This window comes from Acomys russatus, chromosome 7 (assembly GCF_903995435.1).
Source record: "Acomys russatus chromosome 7, mAcoRus1.1, whole genome shotgun sequence".
In the NCBI taxonomy this organism is placed as follows: Eukaryota; Metazoa; Chordata; class Mammalia; order Rodentia; family Muridae; genus Acomys; species Acomys russatus.
The window spans coordinates 30,394,023-30,410,051 of NC_067143.1; positions in this window are offsets into that span (position 1 = coordinate 30,394,023).

Here is a 16,029-nt window from a genome sequence, read left to right on the forward strand (position 1 = left end):
ACAACAACAAAGCAGCCTGCAGTGCCAGCTCCTATTCACAGCCTGTAAACAGAAGCAGCACAAATGAAGGCCACCCACTCTCCCAGCCTCAGGGGGACAGAGTTGCAGGCAGCATGGTCTCAGGATGGAGGTCTACTCTTCCGCTGCCACTGCACTCTACGTACAGGGAGAATGTGCAAAGTCATGCTCTTCCGCAAAAAGAGTCAATACAGTACATGTGCGTGTCTTCCTGTGGGTGGGGTTAGCACCCTGAGGCATGCTAATCAGACACATGGGTCTTCTGGTTACAAACAAGTTTGCAATTCTGAAAAGCAGAACAAAAAAAATATATATTAAGAGTGGATATGTGTATTTTATATACATAGTAATTCCTTATAAATTACCAAGCTGTGACACACACACCCCGAGAACAGGGATTGTGTCTTCTTTACCTACTACTAAACCTTGTGCCTGGCATGATGGGACAGCAATAAACATTAATTAAAGAAAGAAAGGAAGGAGGGGAGGGAGGGAGGGAGGAAGAAAGAAAAAAGAAAGAAAGAAAGAGGATTTAAGGAGGAAATTTGCATCTTTTGACTTTTGTGCATTTTAGGGTTTTGGTTTTTTCAATGCAATCTCACAATAAGCAAGATTGTTTTAAACACTTGAGCTCATTGGGAATAGAAAAGAACTGGAGAAATAGCCAGACTTTGGAAGTCTTTGATGCTCTCCCATGAAGCTAATGTTCCATGAGCTTTATTTCAGGGGGAGAAGCCTGCTCAGAGTGTGGCAAGTATCTGTGGGGGTTTGCCTGCCCAGCAACCATGTTCTCTTCTTAGGTAGTAGGTCCCCAGATTCTTTGAGGAACAACCCCTGCCCTCACCCCATACAACTCTGGCTTTCCACATTTGGACTTCTGGGTCTGGCCATGGACCCCAACTGGGTCCCCCTAAAGCCAGAAAAATCATGGTGGGAGTTGTCCCTTGGGCATGATTCTAAACAGTCTATCTATTAGAGAGGAAGCAGACTGTTACTCCACAGACACATGGAGACTTTGCTAGAACACGGTAGAGAATTCACACCAGCGAGGACTCTTCCCACAGATGCACAGCAAAGGCCCTTGGCCTAACTGCTTCACGGAAGACCAGAGCAGTATGAAATAGAGCATTGCAAGCTAGGAATTGTGGATCATAAATCTACCAGGGATAGTACATAACCTTCCACTTTAGACCCTCACTCTCTTTCTCCATAGCATGAAGGGAACTAGGACGAAATGCTCACAAAGGAGCCTTGTGTGTTAGGTCAACAGAAATTGACCCCTGAATCTCGGGCATTGGCAGCACAAAGCTCACATTGTCGGGGCCAGCGAAGCTTTGAGTTTAAAGCAGTTAATCCCTGGGCTGACTACTCCAACAAAGAGGATTAAGCTCAACTGAGACACTCACCATCCAAATATAGAGCAGCCCCAAGCACAGGAGAGACAGGACAAGCCCCAGCCCCCTCTCAAACCTTCTTCTTCTCTCCCCCACACTTGTCGGTAAACCGATTGTTTAACCAGAGCCTAAAAGCTAAGAGGCTAGATTGCCAGGATCTCCTCCATGTTCCTCCACTGCCCTCCTAAATCCTCCAATCCAGTGTTCATTGGTCCTCCTTTGAAACACACAGGTTCAAGGTTGCCTGTGATTAGTACTAACTAAACAAAGCAGACATACACCATGTGCCAGCAACCACCTTAGACACCCGAACTGCAACAGCAGCCAAGATGGCAGGCTCAACTCTCAGACCAATGGGGATGCTCCTGCTATAAGCTGTATACCCAGCTCAGTGCTTCACCCTAGCATCTCCTGCAAGGCTTTGCCACAAAGCCAGGAAGGAGATCTTCCAGTGACTGGTGTACACGTGGGGCAACTGGCACTGAGCAGTCAAACATCTGTCATGAGGTTGTGTAGCCTGTAACTGTCATGGAAAGCCTCTTGGTTTCAAACGGATAGGAAATTCTAGGACAGTCCCAACATTTAGTAGCAGTCAGCAACAGAAAGAAAAGGTGTATGTTGGATTTTTGGTCTCTAGAGAGGGTATATATACTCACGGAATAACTATAAAGACCCTAGAACTGGAGTCACAGGCAGTTATGAGCTGCCATGTGGATGCTGGGAATTGAAGCCAAGTTCTCTGGAGGAGACAGTGTTCTGAATTGTTGAGTCATCTCCCTAGCTTCTAACTCTGTACTTATTTCAATTTAAAGCATTCCTAAAGAACAGACAACCTGAGTCATCTCAAGCACAGCATTTTTTTTTTTTTTCAAATCGCTGCGTGACCAAGAAACATTCTAGGTCTTCTGCCATGTGTTGCCATAAGCTTGCAAAAGATTGTTTATGGAACACCAGGTTCTGTGCTGCTTAGCATTCATACTAACCCCAGCAAAGATGTCTGCAGGCTCATGTCAGTTATTCCTTAACTTGATCCAGTGCCCTACAGGGCCAATCAATGGTCAAAGACCCATTCTCATGTTTATAGTCAATCTAACAAAAGAACTGTAATGTGGCCACACCCAGCTAAAGAGGTGCTGGTAGATGTAGTCTGCATGGTCAGGAAAAGGAAGAAAAGATCTTTGGTGAACAATTTGCCAGTATTTGCCACATAGCAAATATAGTTATTTCTGAGTAAAGGAATTAATGCATTGTGCTTAAATGCATAGTGGGAGTTATGGATGGGATTCACTCTTGCTGATTTTTTTTTTTTTTTTTGGATACCTATAATGTGGCTTTAATATAAACAAAATGTCTGAGAGAAAAAGAGTGAGTCAAAGTCCCTAATTGGCAGGGCTTTGAACAGCTACCAGTGGAACCATGAAATCCAGGCAATGGCTGGGAAATAAACCCAACTGGTGCCGTTCCCTGCCTCTCTAGAATGCAGAACACCAGGCCCCACCCCAGACTTGCTGAAATCAGCATCTCCTTTTAAAATGCTAGGGTCCTTGGGAGGCACTGACGAAGCTCACCCCTCTCCCACACTTGTTCCAAACAGTGCGTGGGCACGTCCACATCACCTATTCTGGGTAGTGACACTCTAGGAGCTTCCTTTGCTTTGGAAAATATTTTCCAGAGTCTGTGACTTAAAGCCTTACCAAGTGACCCACTATACTTTTCAGGGCTGTTGTTTCCTCTCTAGATGGCTACCTGTGATCCAGGCCAAATCAAACTCCTGATCCACTCAAGGTCACACAGAGCCAAAGCCTATGGCTGGGGAGCTGAGCCTTCTCAGTGCCATTTCAAGGGACAGGACAGTTTGCTTCTCTGCACAGCACAGCGGTCTTTGATACACTCAGCAATGACACTGAAACCCAAAGGAGCTTCCAGGGAGAGAGAGTCCTTTGTGTGCACTCATGAGGAGGCAAGACTTGTTGTAGACCTCTATGCAAGTGAGTTCACATCTTCTTCCCAAAGTTCTACCAAGGAGGTAAGTCTGCCATCATTTCTGTGTTCCCTATGGAGAAACTGAGGCTCTGGCCTGTCACATGACTTGCACAAGTCTAATATGAGTAAGACCCAGAGCCCTGATGGGAACCTACTCAGACTGTCCCTGGGGCCCCTGGGTCTGAACCATCTCAATATATAAATAAACAAACACACACACACATATTCACACACAGACACACAACCATACATACATAAACACACAACACACATACATACATACATACATACACTCACATGTATATATACACACACACACACATTCATACATATACACAACACACAACACATACACACAAAAGCAGAGTTGGCTCAGGAATCCAGGAACTAATAGCTAAGACTGACTGAAGGGGCTTCCTTATCTATAGGAAATGGGCTGGAAGAAACAGGAAACCAAATTAAGAGTGACACAGATGAAGCTGGGAAATCTGACAGGATGCAGGAGGCCCACAACACTGTGAGCCTCACACAGTCTCTCTGCTAAAGGTGTGGACAGCTCCAATGATAGACAAGAAAGGCATCGGTCCATCGTGCAGACATTGAGAACTAGCCTCAGCACCTGGCCCTGTCTTCACACTACTTCCGACTCTTGGCTAGCTCTTCCTGCTTCTACTGGAGTCTGTCGGCTATCCCTCTGTGCTAATGTTACTTTCATTGCTTTCCTACAGATTCTCTTTCCTCAAAGCTTAATGTTTATGCCTTTCAAGAATAGAAGAGGGGAGGGGAAGGGAAGGGAAAAGAGAGGAGAAGAGAAGGCAGGAGAGGAGAGAAGAAGAGAGGAGAGGAAACAAAAGAACAGGAGAGGACAGGGGAGGTAAGAGGAGGACAGGGCAGGCCAGGGAAGGGGAAGAAAAGTGGTGGGAGAGGAGGGAAGGAATAAGGGCCAAGCTTGGTAGCATGCATCTGTAATCCCAACACTAAGGAAGCTAAGGTGGGAAGTCACAAGTTTGAGACCTGGCTGAGCTGCAGAGAAAGAGACTGTATAAATAGATAAATGGATAGATAGATAGATAGATAGATAGATAGATAGATAGATAGATAGATAGATAGAAGCTCCTGACATTGCTGTGTCCTATCCAGACCCAGAACCCTGTCTAGAACATATCACTCTTTTCCTCTCCCTCAGATCTGGGCCATATTCCAGCAGGGCTCCCTACATCCTTGCCATCTGCTATACCCCAGATCAGGCAAAAGCCAGCTTCTGAAACTGCCAATAGAGCAGAGGCCTCGGGCAAAGCAGGAGTGACAACAGCAATAGCCTTCCCCGGCCTGAACTCTGGGACACAGCCAGGCGAGTCCCAGAATACCAAAACAGTCAGGAAGCTGCTGAGAGAGCCACCAGGCCTAGGAAGGCTGAGAGGCTTCTCAGGGAGGTTCTGGTCCTACTGGTGAAGGGAGCCCAAACCCCTTTATCCTGACCTCTCTTTACCTCCCGAGCAACTTGTATTTCTGTAGTCTGCCTGAGGGCTCTGGTTCTCTCTCTGACTCTCTGTCTCTCTCTGTTTCTCTGTCTCTCTCTCTGTCTCTCTGTCTCTCTCTCTGTCTCTCTCTCTCTCTCTCTCTCTCTCTCTCTCTCTCTCTCTCTCTCTCTCTCTCTCTCTCTCTCTCTCTCTCTCTCTCTCTCTCTCTCTCTCTCTCTCTCGTGAACTTACTGTAAAGGAGAGCTATTTTCCTCTCCCTGGGCAGATAAGGAAAATAGGTTGTTTGCTTTCTAAGCTTCCTTCAGCCCTGGAACTCTTAAGATTCTATCAATCAGCTCAGGCCTCCACTGCCTTGGACATGTTCCAGACCTGACAAGGAATCTGCGCAACCTTTCCCTGAAGCAAAGCCCGCCCACCGCAGGTAATGATGGACAGCTCCATTATCCAGGAGCAGCTTCTCCTCCTTCTCCTTAGCCGGTTCATTCGCAGCTTCCATCATGGAAACACCACGGACACAGAATTGGGACATCCTCCTACCTACAGAAGTTCTGGAAGCATGGCGTTCCCATCAATCACTGACCACTCAAGGATGACAACAGAATCATGTAGCAGCACCCAGCCCCAACACTGGACAGTCTGCTTCCGCCACTGCACACCTGAGGTTCAAGACTACATGTTTGGTAAAACCACATTGTCCTGTACCTGTGCAAAGCTGATGGCAAAAGAAATGTGTTTGTGTAAAGGTACTTGTGTCTGTGGGTTCTCTCAGAGCCTCAGCCTTTCTCGACCCTAAAATGAATGCAGGAGGAAAGATCCTGAAAGATAGTAAGGCATTAAGCAGTCACCATGGTGTTGTGTATTAGATACTTTTTAAAATTTTAATGTTTTTTTTTTTCAGGAAAAAGAAAGTTAGTGTATGCAGGAAGCTGAGACTGTCAGAGACAACTCAGGGCTAAGAGCTCTTGCTGTGCAAACATGAGGACCTGACTTTGGATCCTTGCATAAAAAGCTGGGCATGCACAAGCACACCTATAACCATAGTGTTGTGGGGACTAGAGACAGGAGAGTCACTGAGATTTTCAAGCCTCCAATGAGAGATGTTATCTGAGAGAAATATGGTGAAGGGTGACAAAGCAGGACACCCAGTGTCCTCTAGCCTCTGCATCCATGCTCATAGATGTGCATTCCCACATAGGTAAAGCAACCTCCCTCCCTCCCTCTCTCTGCCTCTCCCCCCTCCCTCTGTCTCTCTCTACACACACACACACACAGAGAGAGAAAGAGAGAGAGAGAGAGAGAGGAGATGGGGAAGGAGAGCAGGAGAAAGAGAGAAAGTGAGTGAGACTATTGTAATGCAAACATTATGGTCTTTTCCGCCACACAAGCTCTGAAGACTGGCAGGAACTGACGGCAGGTACAGCAGAAACTTCTATAACAAACAGGGGCCACAAGGCCCCAAAGCAGAAGGCAGGAGGAACGAGACCATAGGTGCCTGTGATGTGCTGATGATCAAGTCACCATTGCTTACACACACGAGTGTGTGTGTATGTGTGTGTGTGTGTGTGTGTGTGTGTGTGTGTGTGTGTGTGTGTAGAGAGAGACAGACAGACAGACAGACAGAGACAGATAGACAGACAGAGACAGAGAGAGAGGGGTACCTTTACCTACATGGTAATGCACACCTTGTCCAAGCCAATAAGGAACAACCATGACAATCCTTGGTCAGGAGAACAACAATGGTGATTATTCATCAGTGTATCTACAAACCACATACTGTGCTCATGTGTGTCCACAGTGTAGAGGAAGAGCCTCCCAGTACAAGATCATGGGGCAGATTTTGAGAGAATGGTGACCAGGGAACACTGATTGTCTCTACACCAGCTAATTGAGAGATTTGCATCATGAAATGCCACACACTAAACCACACTGGCGGAAGTGGCTGGTAGACAGAAAATGAACTAATTTCCTTCAGAGCCATGTGGGCCATCTCTGTCTAATGTTGAACAACAGTAGAAGCTTCATATAAAAGCCCACTTAGACAGCACTGCCGATTGTCACATGCAGGTTCTCACGTCTTCCCTCATGTGGGAGCACTACACCCTGCAGCTGATGGTGACGCTCTGAGTTCAGCACAATTCCAAATCAAGAAATGAAAAGAGAATAGCAGAGCCCTTGGATATTAGTCCCTTCATCATTGTCATCATCATCATCATCACCTTCATCACTTGATAGCTGAGAAAAGCAGAGCTCCAAAGAAATTGAACGACTTGCTCAAGTTTATACAACCAGAAAGTAGCAGAGCCTGAGTTTAAACTCAGCCAGGTCCGATGCTCCATCATAAACTTCCTGGCTCACACCTAGCAGCCACATTTAAAAATAAGGTGACCTTGTCATCTCTTCTGGGGTTATATTTGTCTATTTTATATTGCTATAACAAAATGCCTGGGGCAGGGAACTTTATGACAAGCTACTGACTTGGCATGCAGTTTGGGGAGCCTAAAGTCCATGACTGAATAACACCACTTGTTCACTCTCTGATGAACCCCAACATGTCAGAGAAGCAAAGAACCAAATATGTAAAAAAAAAAAAAAAAAAAAGAAAGAAAGAAAGAAAGAAAGAAAGAACCTTCTTTCTTCAGCCGGCTGCTATAAGAGCTAAGTCATTCCATAAAACCAACATTAATGCCTTTGGAGGGCAATGGCCCTGTAATCTGATTACCTTGCATAAGCTCCACCTCTTAAAGGATCCAGCACCTCATTTCTATCATACAGTGAGCACACCCCCAGCACACAAACCTTTGAGGGTACTGTGTGAATTTTACCCAGAGATGTAGACAAAGTCCACTTCCCATGACAAGGCCCCCAAGTTGATCTTGATGAACCCACGAGTGTATTAGGCTTACATACAGAAACATGGGTGAGAGGTTACTGATGAGAGAATGGGTAGCTGCAAAACAACCACATCACCCAAGGTCTCACCTCAGCATGGATAATGACTTCCCATGGCTACACGGATGGAATTCCTCCATTCAGTCAGCCTTCCAACCTCAGATCACAAATCACAACACCTCTACATCCTAAGACCATGAGACCATAAGGAACTGGAGCAGAACTGCATACAGTGGGGAAGATGGGGTCCAGAGGAAGATCAAATGACCATTCTCATCCTCATTACTCCAAGGGAACCTCAACCTTGTTGAAGGTCTATTAAAGGAACTGCAGGTACTCTGATTTAGATAGGAATGGCTATTAGCCTCTGCATCATAGCAGGCTTTCATTTTTTTCACCATTCTCCACACACACACACACACACACACACACACACACACACACACACACACGTCACTTTCCATTACAGTACACACTTTTTCTTATTCCAGCCCTCCCACCCCAGATATTACCAAGACAACTCATGCTCACCCCAAATCATCCACTGTCTGGGGAGCCATTGAGCAGCACCTAGCCTGGCATGGGAGCCCTTCCAACCTTCTCATTTTCTGGTAAGGCGACTGCCTATGTCGCTCCTTTTATAAACAGAAATGCATTATGCAAGATACTGTAGAAGTGGGGTTTTTTTTCAAGCAAGCTGGTGACATGCTTTCACTCAGCATAAGCTGACTTAAATAACTTTCTCCCCCTTCCAGAATTCTTTCTTGCTGCTTCTGCTTCATCTCAAATTAAAAGCAGTACAATAATAATCCAAGAACATCACACCCCTGAATTTTAGCCACTTTTTCCTGCAGGATCTTTTCTCCTTTTTTTGTAAGCCTGAGCTATTTTTTGGTTTCCACGTGTTTCTCTTCCCTGCTTTGTTGCTCCGTGTTGCTTTCTGTAAGACATAAGCAATTGGAACCTCCACATTTAAAGCCTGTTTTCATTCCCCAAGATCTACAGTAAGTCTCCCATGAAATCTTGAAAAGAAAGGGAATTTCTTCAGGGAGTTGCACTTCAAGTCTGCCAGAGCAAGCATTTAGTCACCTCTAGTGAAACTGTTTCTTCCATTCACCCTGCAGACAGTCACTGAGCACACGCTGGCAGGATTCTGGACCCTGGCCACACAGCAGTGACTCGGCTCATTGAAGGGACAAATAATGACCTTGTTGATGTTATTCAAACTTATGTCTCCCTCCTGGGCTTCTTCCCTGAACTCTTAATACATCTCTGAACTTGACCTCACTATTGGCTATCCAGCAGCTCATCTTCAACAGTAGTAATGGATCTGTCCTGTCTCTTAACCTCAAAATAATGAATCACCAAAGTGCATCTCATTACAAATCTTGTCTGCTCTACCATTGCACAGATGCAGAATTTGATTGCTCCTCACCACCACGACTACCATCCCACCTGAACCAGACGACCACCATTCCCTGGATCACAGAGGTAGCACCCTGACTGATTTCCTTAGTCTACACTCTAAAGGTCAAGTGACCACCACAAAATTTAAATGAGATAATCAGATGATGCTCAGAATTCTCCAGAGGCTTCGCTTCCCATCTCACTCAAAGTCTGTGTACATTGGAAGCCCTGGAGGCTCTGGCTTCATGAAACTGTCCTGATAGCATCAACTATTGTGCTCACTGTTTTTCATCTGGTTCTTTATTTGTTTGTTTTTACTTGTTGTTTGTTTGTTTGTTTGTTTGTTTTCAAGACAGGGTTTCTCTTTATAGCCTTTGGCTGTTCTAGAGTCACTCTGTAGACCAGGCTGGCCTCGAACTCACAGAATCCGCCTGCCTCTGCCTTACCGAGTGCTGAGATTATAGGCGTGCACCACAGCACCCAGCTCATCTACTTCTTTCTACAGAAGCCTGCTTTCCCTTCCTAAAATGTGCCAGCACCTGTTGCCTCAGGAACTTTGCCTTTGTGTACCCTGCCTTGAAAGGTCTTTAGTGGCTCACTCTTTCATTTTCCTCACACCTGTTCAATAAGTTACCTTATTCTCAGTCCTTACTTTACAACACCTTCCCAACCCCACTCAAATCTCTCCTGACTCCTCTCCCTGTTTGGCTCCTTAATCACCTAACACATATATAGATGTGCTTCCCCAACTGGAATGACTATTTCGTGAGGTAGAGCTTACACTATGCTTAACTGCTGCATGTCCTGCCTGTGGCATGCCTGGCACCAAAGAACATTCAAGAACCATGTAGTGAATCTCCGTCTAAAGATGCATGGACATATAGAAAAAAGACAGCCACAGGGGAAAGCCACGAGCATTATTCACCTGAGCTGGGTCCATGGAGAAAGGAAATTTAGCCATGAGAACTTGGTTTTTAATGTGTTTTTGTTAATTCTTTGAGACTTACATCCATGCACACAATGTGTCTTGATCATGTTTACCCCTGACTCTTCCTCCTAACTACTCTGTTACAGTACCTATACCCAACCCCTCCCAACTTCATATCTCTCTCTCTCTCTCTCTCTCTCTGTGTGTGTGTGTGTGTGTGTGTGTGTGTGTGTGTGTGTGTGTGTGTGTCTATGGAGTACAATGTGTGTTGCCGTGTCATTTCCGGTGTAGGACATCCACCAGAGCACAGATGATGTACAGGAAGCACACACCATTAAAGAAAAATTGACTCTCCCCATCAGCTGGGGCAGGGGCTGCTGACCCCTTCTCCCCTCTATGCACAAGGGAACTTTATGTATTAAGAGCCAGGCATTCCAGATTCTTCTCCCTGCACCCTACTCTTTGTAGTACTGAATCTAATTGCTTCTCAGCCTTTTGGGCTAAGATCAACTGAAGAAGTGGAATCTATTTCTTTACACCTTCACACTGGATTCTTCATACGTTGCTTTTGTTAGTAAAGAAGGGTCCAGAATGGTGCGCCAACTATAAGCTTAGACCTGAAGACACCATGCACACTTCCATCCTCTTTCTTTGCTTTCTTCTTCTCCTCCTCCTTCTTTTCTCTTCTGTTTTTCTAGAATAGTGCCCATGTGGTTGAGGTTGGCCTTGAACTTACTATGTAACAAAAGAAGACTTTGTTCCTGCCTCCACCCCTCAACTGCTGGCATTTCAGACATGGATCACCAGGCCCAGTTTTTATAGTAATGGAGATCAAACCCATGGCTCAGTGCAGGCTAGGCAAGCCCTCCAAGCTGAGCTACATCCCCAGCCCACACACTTCTACTCTTTCTTGACTATCTTCCCTTGCCATGTGAACATATCAAGCTATACTGGGAAAAAAAATGAGAGACAGCAACGGTCAGAGCCAAGCTCAGGTCATCCCAAAGCAGCCATTTTCTAGACTCTCCACCAACAGAGGCAAGTCACATGAACAGACACAGCAGAGATCAGCCAAGCACAGCTCAGCTCTAAAGGTCTCTCAGCCACTCCATACACGTGAGTGAAAACTAATAAATGCTGATTGTTCAAGGTCACTGAATTTGAGGGTGGTTTAGTCTATAGTCTCAGAAGACAACCCCTAAGGTGTATGACCAGTCCTTCAGGTAGGTATCTAAGCAGCTTTGTTCCCTGTGGCTTGGATGTCAGGAAGAGAGTCTGCAGGGCTTCTATACACTAGCCATGGAACACAGTGGCTCAGCCACTGACGGTCAATAGCATGACATGCAGATGAACAAAGCCACTCTGCCGTAGCCCAGAGAGACAGATCAGGTTTCTGAGACTAAACAGTATGACTGAGAGCCAGACCTTGGATGGGGGAAAAAGCACAGAAGTAAATGTTCTCTCCTGAGATGAGTTGGATGATAGCCAGCCAGTCGCCCTGACCTTGACCCAGCCTCCCCACATCCTATTTCACAGATGCTTTGACAAGGTTCTCAGCCACCAACTCCCCATTTTGCTCATGGAACACTGCAGTAGGCTTACTGCACCACAGTAAGCTGATGGAGCGCTTAGATCCCCAAACACTGCTTTCTCCAAAGGGCAAAGCAGCAAGCTGTGATCTTTATTTTAAACTTCTGGATGGGAGCCCCAAATAAATTCACCACCCAGCCATACGTCAATGCACTCCATGGTGCACTGAAGGTCAGTATATTTCCAGATGACCCCAGTCTTTTCCATCATCGCAGAAATCTTGCCAAAGAAAAGAGACCGTATGCTAACAAGGACAATACCTGCTGGACTGTTCACTAGAGGTGACTCTTTGGTTCATTTGGAAAAGAACAAATGCAAACACAATCCCTCATCTGGGTGATAGGAGTCTGAGCCATCGGCCATCTATCTCCTCAGCCCCTGTCTGCCTTGCAGAGATGTATCCCTCCTGCTTGCTGTGTTAGATCATGTTCTGAATGGCCCAGGTACTGCTTCCTAAAAAAAATAACCTTCTTCTAAACATGGTGCTTAGGAACTCAGCCAAGTCCTTAAACAAACAAACCAAAGTGGGGAAAAAGTCAGTGCCGTACCTTAGTGACAAATACGTAAACATAAATCACAAGAGGCAAGACAACAATGACCTCGTCATGTTATCTTGAGTCACTTCCCACCATCATCCCTCTCGTTCACACAACACGGCTTCCTGGGTCTCTTTCTTGTTTTCTTATGAACGTGTTTGTCTCTTTTCTCAGGGCTTTGGGAGTTTTGTTTCTCTACTCACACTGCCTGGATTCCTTCCTCATTTTCTCCAGAGTTAGTCAGATGCCCTTGTTATCAAATCTCTCCTTGACCACATCGATAGGCAGAGATAGATGATTGATAGATATATAGATAGATAGATAATAGAGATAGATAGATGATAGATATACAATAGGTAGATTAATTGGTTGATTAGAGGATAGATAGATAATAGCTATATAATAGACAGACAGATAGATTAATAGATAAATAGATATATAGATAGATGGATAGATAGATAGATGGCCAAACCTACTCTTAACCCTTGCAGCATTCTCCATGCCTTTTGTTCTACTTTACTTTTCTCCATCCCAGGAGCTCCTGAGCTAATATACTATGAACTTACTTATTTGTTCTTTAACACACACACACACACACACACACACACACACACACACTTTGATTAATTCTATATTCCCCACTTATAGAGACGTATCTGGCACATGGTAGGAACTCAATGACCAAACTTTCATTTCTTAAAAAGTGACTTTATGCCAAGTGATTGACAACATATGACAATTCTTTAACAATGAACAAATGAACAACAGTCTTAAGTGCGTGCTGCGCAGCTACCGTGACAACGCTATTGCTTCCATTTTACAAATCAGGAAATCAAAGCTCAAAGAATGGTTCAGGAATTTGCCTGAGACCCGCACCAGCTCTATTTGAGCAGCCAAGGCCACAGTGCCCACCCACAGTGTGCCAGAAGATGCGTTCAAACATCTTCTAGCGGTTTCAGTTACGAAAGGCACACCTCCAGGAACAGGAATAGCCCATGAGCACTTCTTCCTGTCACTGTTCACTTTCTGTCCCAAAAGAAGCAACTCCAAGGAACATTTATGCTCCTCCCCCAGAGTCGACTGGTGGCAACAACTTTAGCTGCGGGGGAGGGATGGACAAACTGGGTCAGAGTTGTCCTGAGCTCTACTGGGACATGAACAGGGGGTGAGGGAGGGGGAAAAGAAGTTGATTAGCTCTGGAACCCCCTTAGAATTTTCCAGACTCCTTGCCTTTGTGAAATGTTATTTCAATATCCCATAGTCCTGGAATTTAGAAAATAATACTTACTAAAAGAATAAAAGCAAAAAGTCCGACCTACATTGGTGTGTTTCGCCCCCCGCCCCAAACACCAGCTGGGCTTTCCCATCAGCAGTGACGGCGGTAGGGTGGGAAGAGGGTTGCAGGTCATTCAAAGCCAAGGGACGAAGAAACAAATCCAATCTCTTCAAAGCCCTATGGGAGCTTCATTTGAAAATAACTCCCTTCTCCTCTCTTCAACCACCCACTCTTATTTTCCCAGCACCACCTCCGAATTGGTCACAATGCCTCACTACAGGTGTTCGGCCCCCACCAGGTGTGAGCTTATACGATGTTAAGATTTCCTTTCCATCACCTCTTCATCCCTGAGGATCAGTCCCACCTCTGACACATATTACCATTAGATAAGTATTTGCTGACTCAGGGAAGACGCCGCAGCATGTGCCTCACCATATCAACTGCATCCTCCAACAAGCAGAACTCTTCTCTTCCGCACAGGTCAGGCAGCAAAAGCTGAGCTGGCTGCAAGGTCTAGTTCCACACCATCCACACAACCTCTCTTCCCTCACCTGCCCCTCCCTGGGGCACAGAGCCACCCACATTCACCTTCCAAACAGGCTTAGAAACAAGCAAGCATTCCCCCAGCGCCCCACCCTACCTTGCCCAACACATCGACATTAAGTTACCTTTAAACGGAGCTTGTCTGCTTCTGCGATTTCTGGATAAAAGATAAAAGCGTTTGGGCAGCCGATCTGCTGCAGCCCGACAGATGATAGATCTACCACTGGTCTGCTGAAGGAACAGCAGCGCCTAGCTCCTCCTTAGCTAACCGCATCTGCTCACCCACCCCTGCAAAACAGATCATGTTCTTTTCCTTGCGCTAAAACCCGTCCATAAACAAATCCCGAGTCCCAAAGAAACGGCTTCCACGCCCGCGGAGGGCGCCCTCCACACAGAGAAACACACACCCACAAACCCCAGTCCAGAGCCAGCAGGTGTGGGCATGTATTTAATCTCTTCTTTGAGAACAAACCGGTCTGTGAGGAGTAAGATTGAAACTAAAGGGATGCTCAGGAAGCGTGTGGAAAGCAGCCCAAGTTGGGAAACTATCGCGCCAACAGTTCACGCGCTTTCACTCCTCGTTCTAGGAAAGGCCACGTTCAAAGACGCGCTCAGCCCTGGGGCAGCAGCAAGTGCTTGCTTTTCTGTGCGCTGTTTTCCAACTCTGCTGTCCTTTGAGGCTTTCCCCATCAGCCGCACCCAGGAGCCCCAGCGTGGGTCTCAGCCTGCCGGGCACCACAGCAAGGATCGCTGTCCCCCTACCTGGGTGGAAAATCCGCAACAAGCCGGGCAGCAGCTGAGCAGCGTCTGTCTGGCCAGCTCCCGCTAACGCGGTGCCCTGGAGATCCCAGCCTAGGCAGGCGTTCTCCCTGGGGCACACCTGCACCGCCGCGCCCTAGTCACCGCTGCCACTACCAGCATTTGTGCAGCTCGCTCCCAGCCCCCACAGCACCCCAACCCTCCTGAGACTCCTGAGTCTATTCAGCTGGATCAGCTTGAGCCTAGCCCAGGCACCAACTGTATTCACTGCAGAAAATCTTTGCTTCTAACCAACCCCCTTTTGGATTCAGGGAGAGGAGTTCAGGATAGGTTGGAGTGGAGCCAGCGCCCACTCCCCAGTCCCGCCCTCTGCTTTCTGGATTTGCAGATGGGCAAATCTGCAAACTTCTTTCTCCATTAGGTTTATTTCCAACTAACTATGAAATATCTTGCTCTCTCCTTTCTCCCATCTAAGGTGACAAGGCCACCCCTAGTCAGAGGACTAGGTTCTTGGGCAGGGAGGGAGATCCTCAGATTAAGCCATCCTCAAACTATCTGAGAGAATGAATGTTGACAAATCGCGCTGGCCTTGATAACTCCTTTGGAATTGGAAAATAAAATAAAAATAATTTTTTTTTTAAAAAGAAAGCTTGCTTGCCTAGTGAAGGGTCCAGAGGGGAGTGAGAAAAACTTGGGGGGGGGGGGTTGATATACTGGAGAAAGGCTCTATCTAGCTTGTTCCCTCTCTCCAATTACACACACACACACACACACACACACTCCCATTCATAGCTGATTCCCAACCACAGTGTAGCCAGCCTGGAAAGATTTTTTCCAAAAGCGGGGGGGGGGGGGGGGGGGGGGGGGGAGCTTATAGAATGAAGTAAAGAGCAACTAAGTTACCCTGGAAATTCGAAGTCCAAATTACACAACACTACAGGTGCCTGATTTGTAGCGACTGCAGCTAAGTGCCTTCCCTGATTGTCATACTTAAGGTTTCTAGGGCTATGAGAAAGATACCATGCCAAAAGGCAATTGGGGGGACGGGGTGGGGGGGAGAGAGAGAGTCTACTGGATTTACACATCCCCGAACACAATCCATTGAGGGAAGTCAGGGCAGAAACTGAAGGAGAGGCCATGGAGGAACAGTGCATACTGGATGGCTCTGCCTGCTTTCTTATACAACTCAGGACCACCAGGTCAGGGGGCTGGCACCATGCCCAGT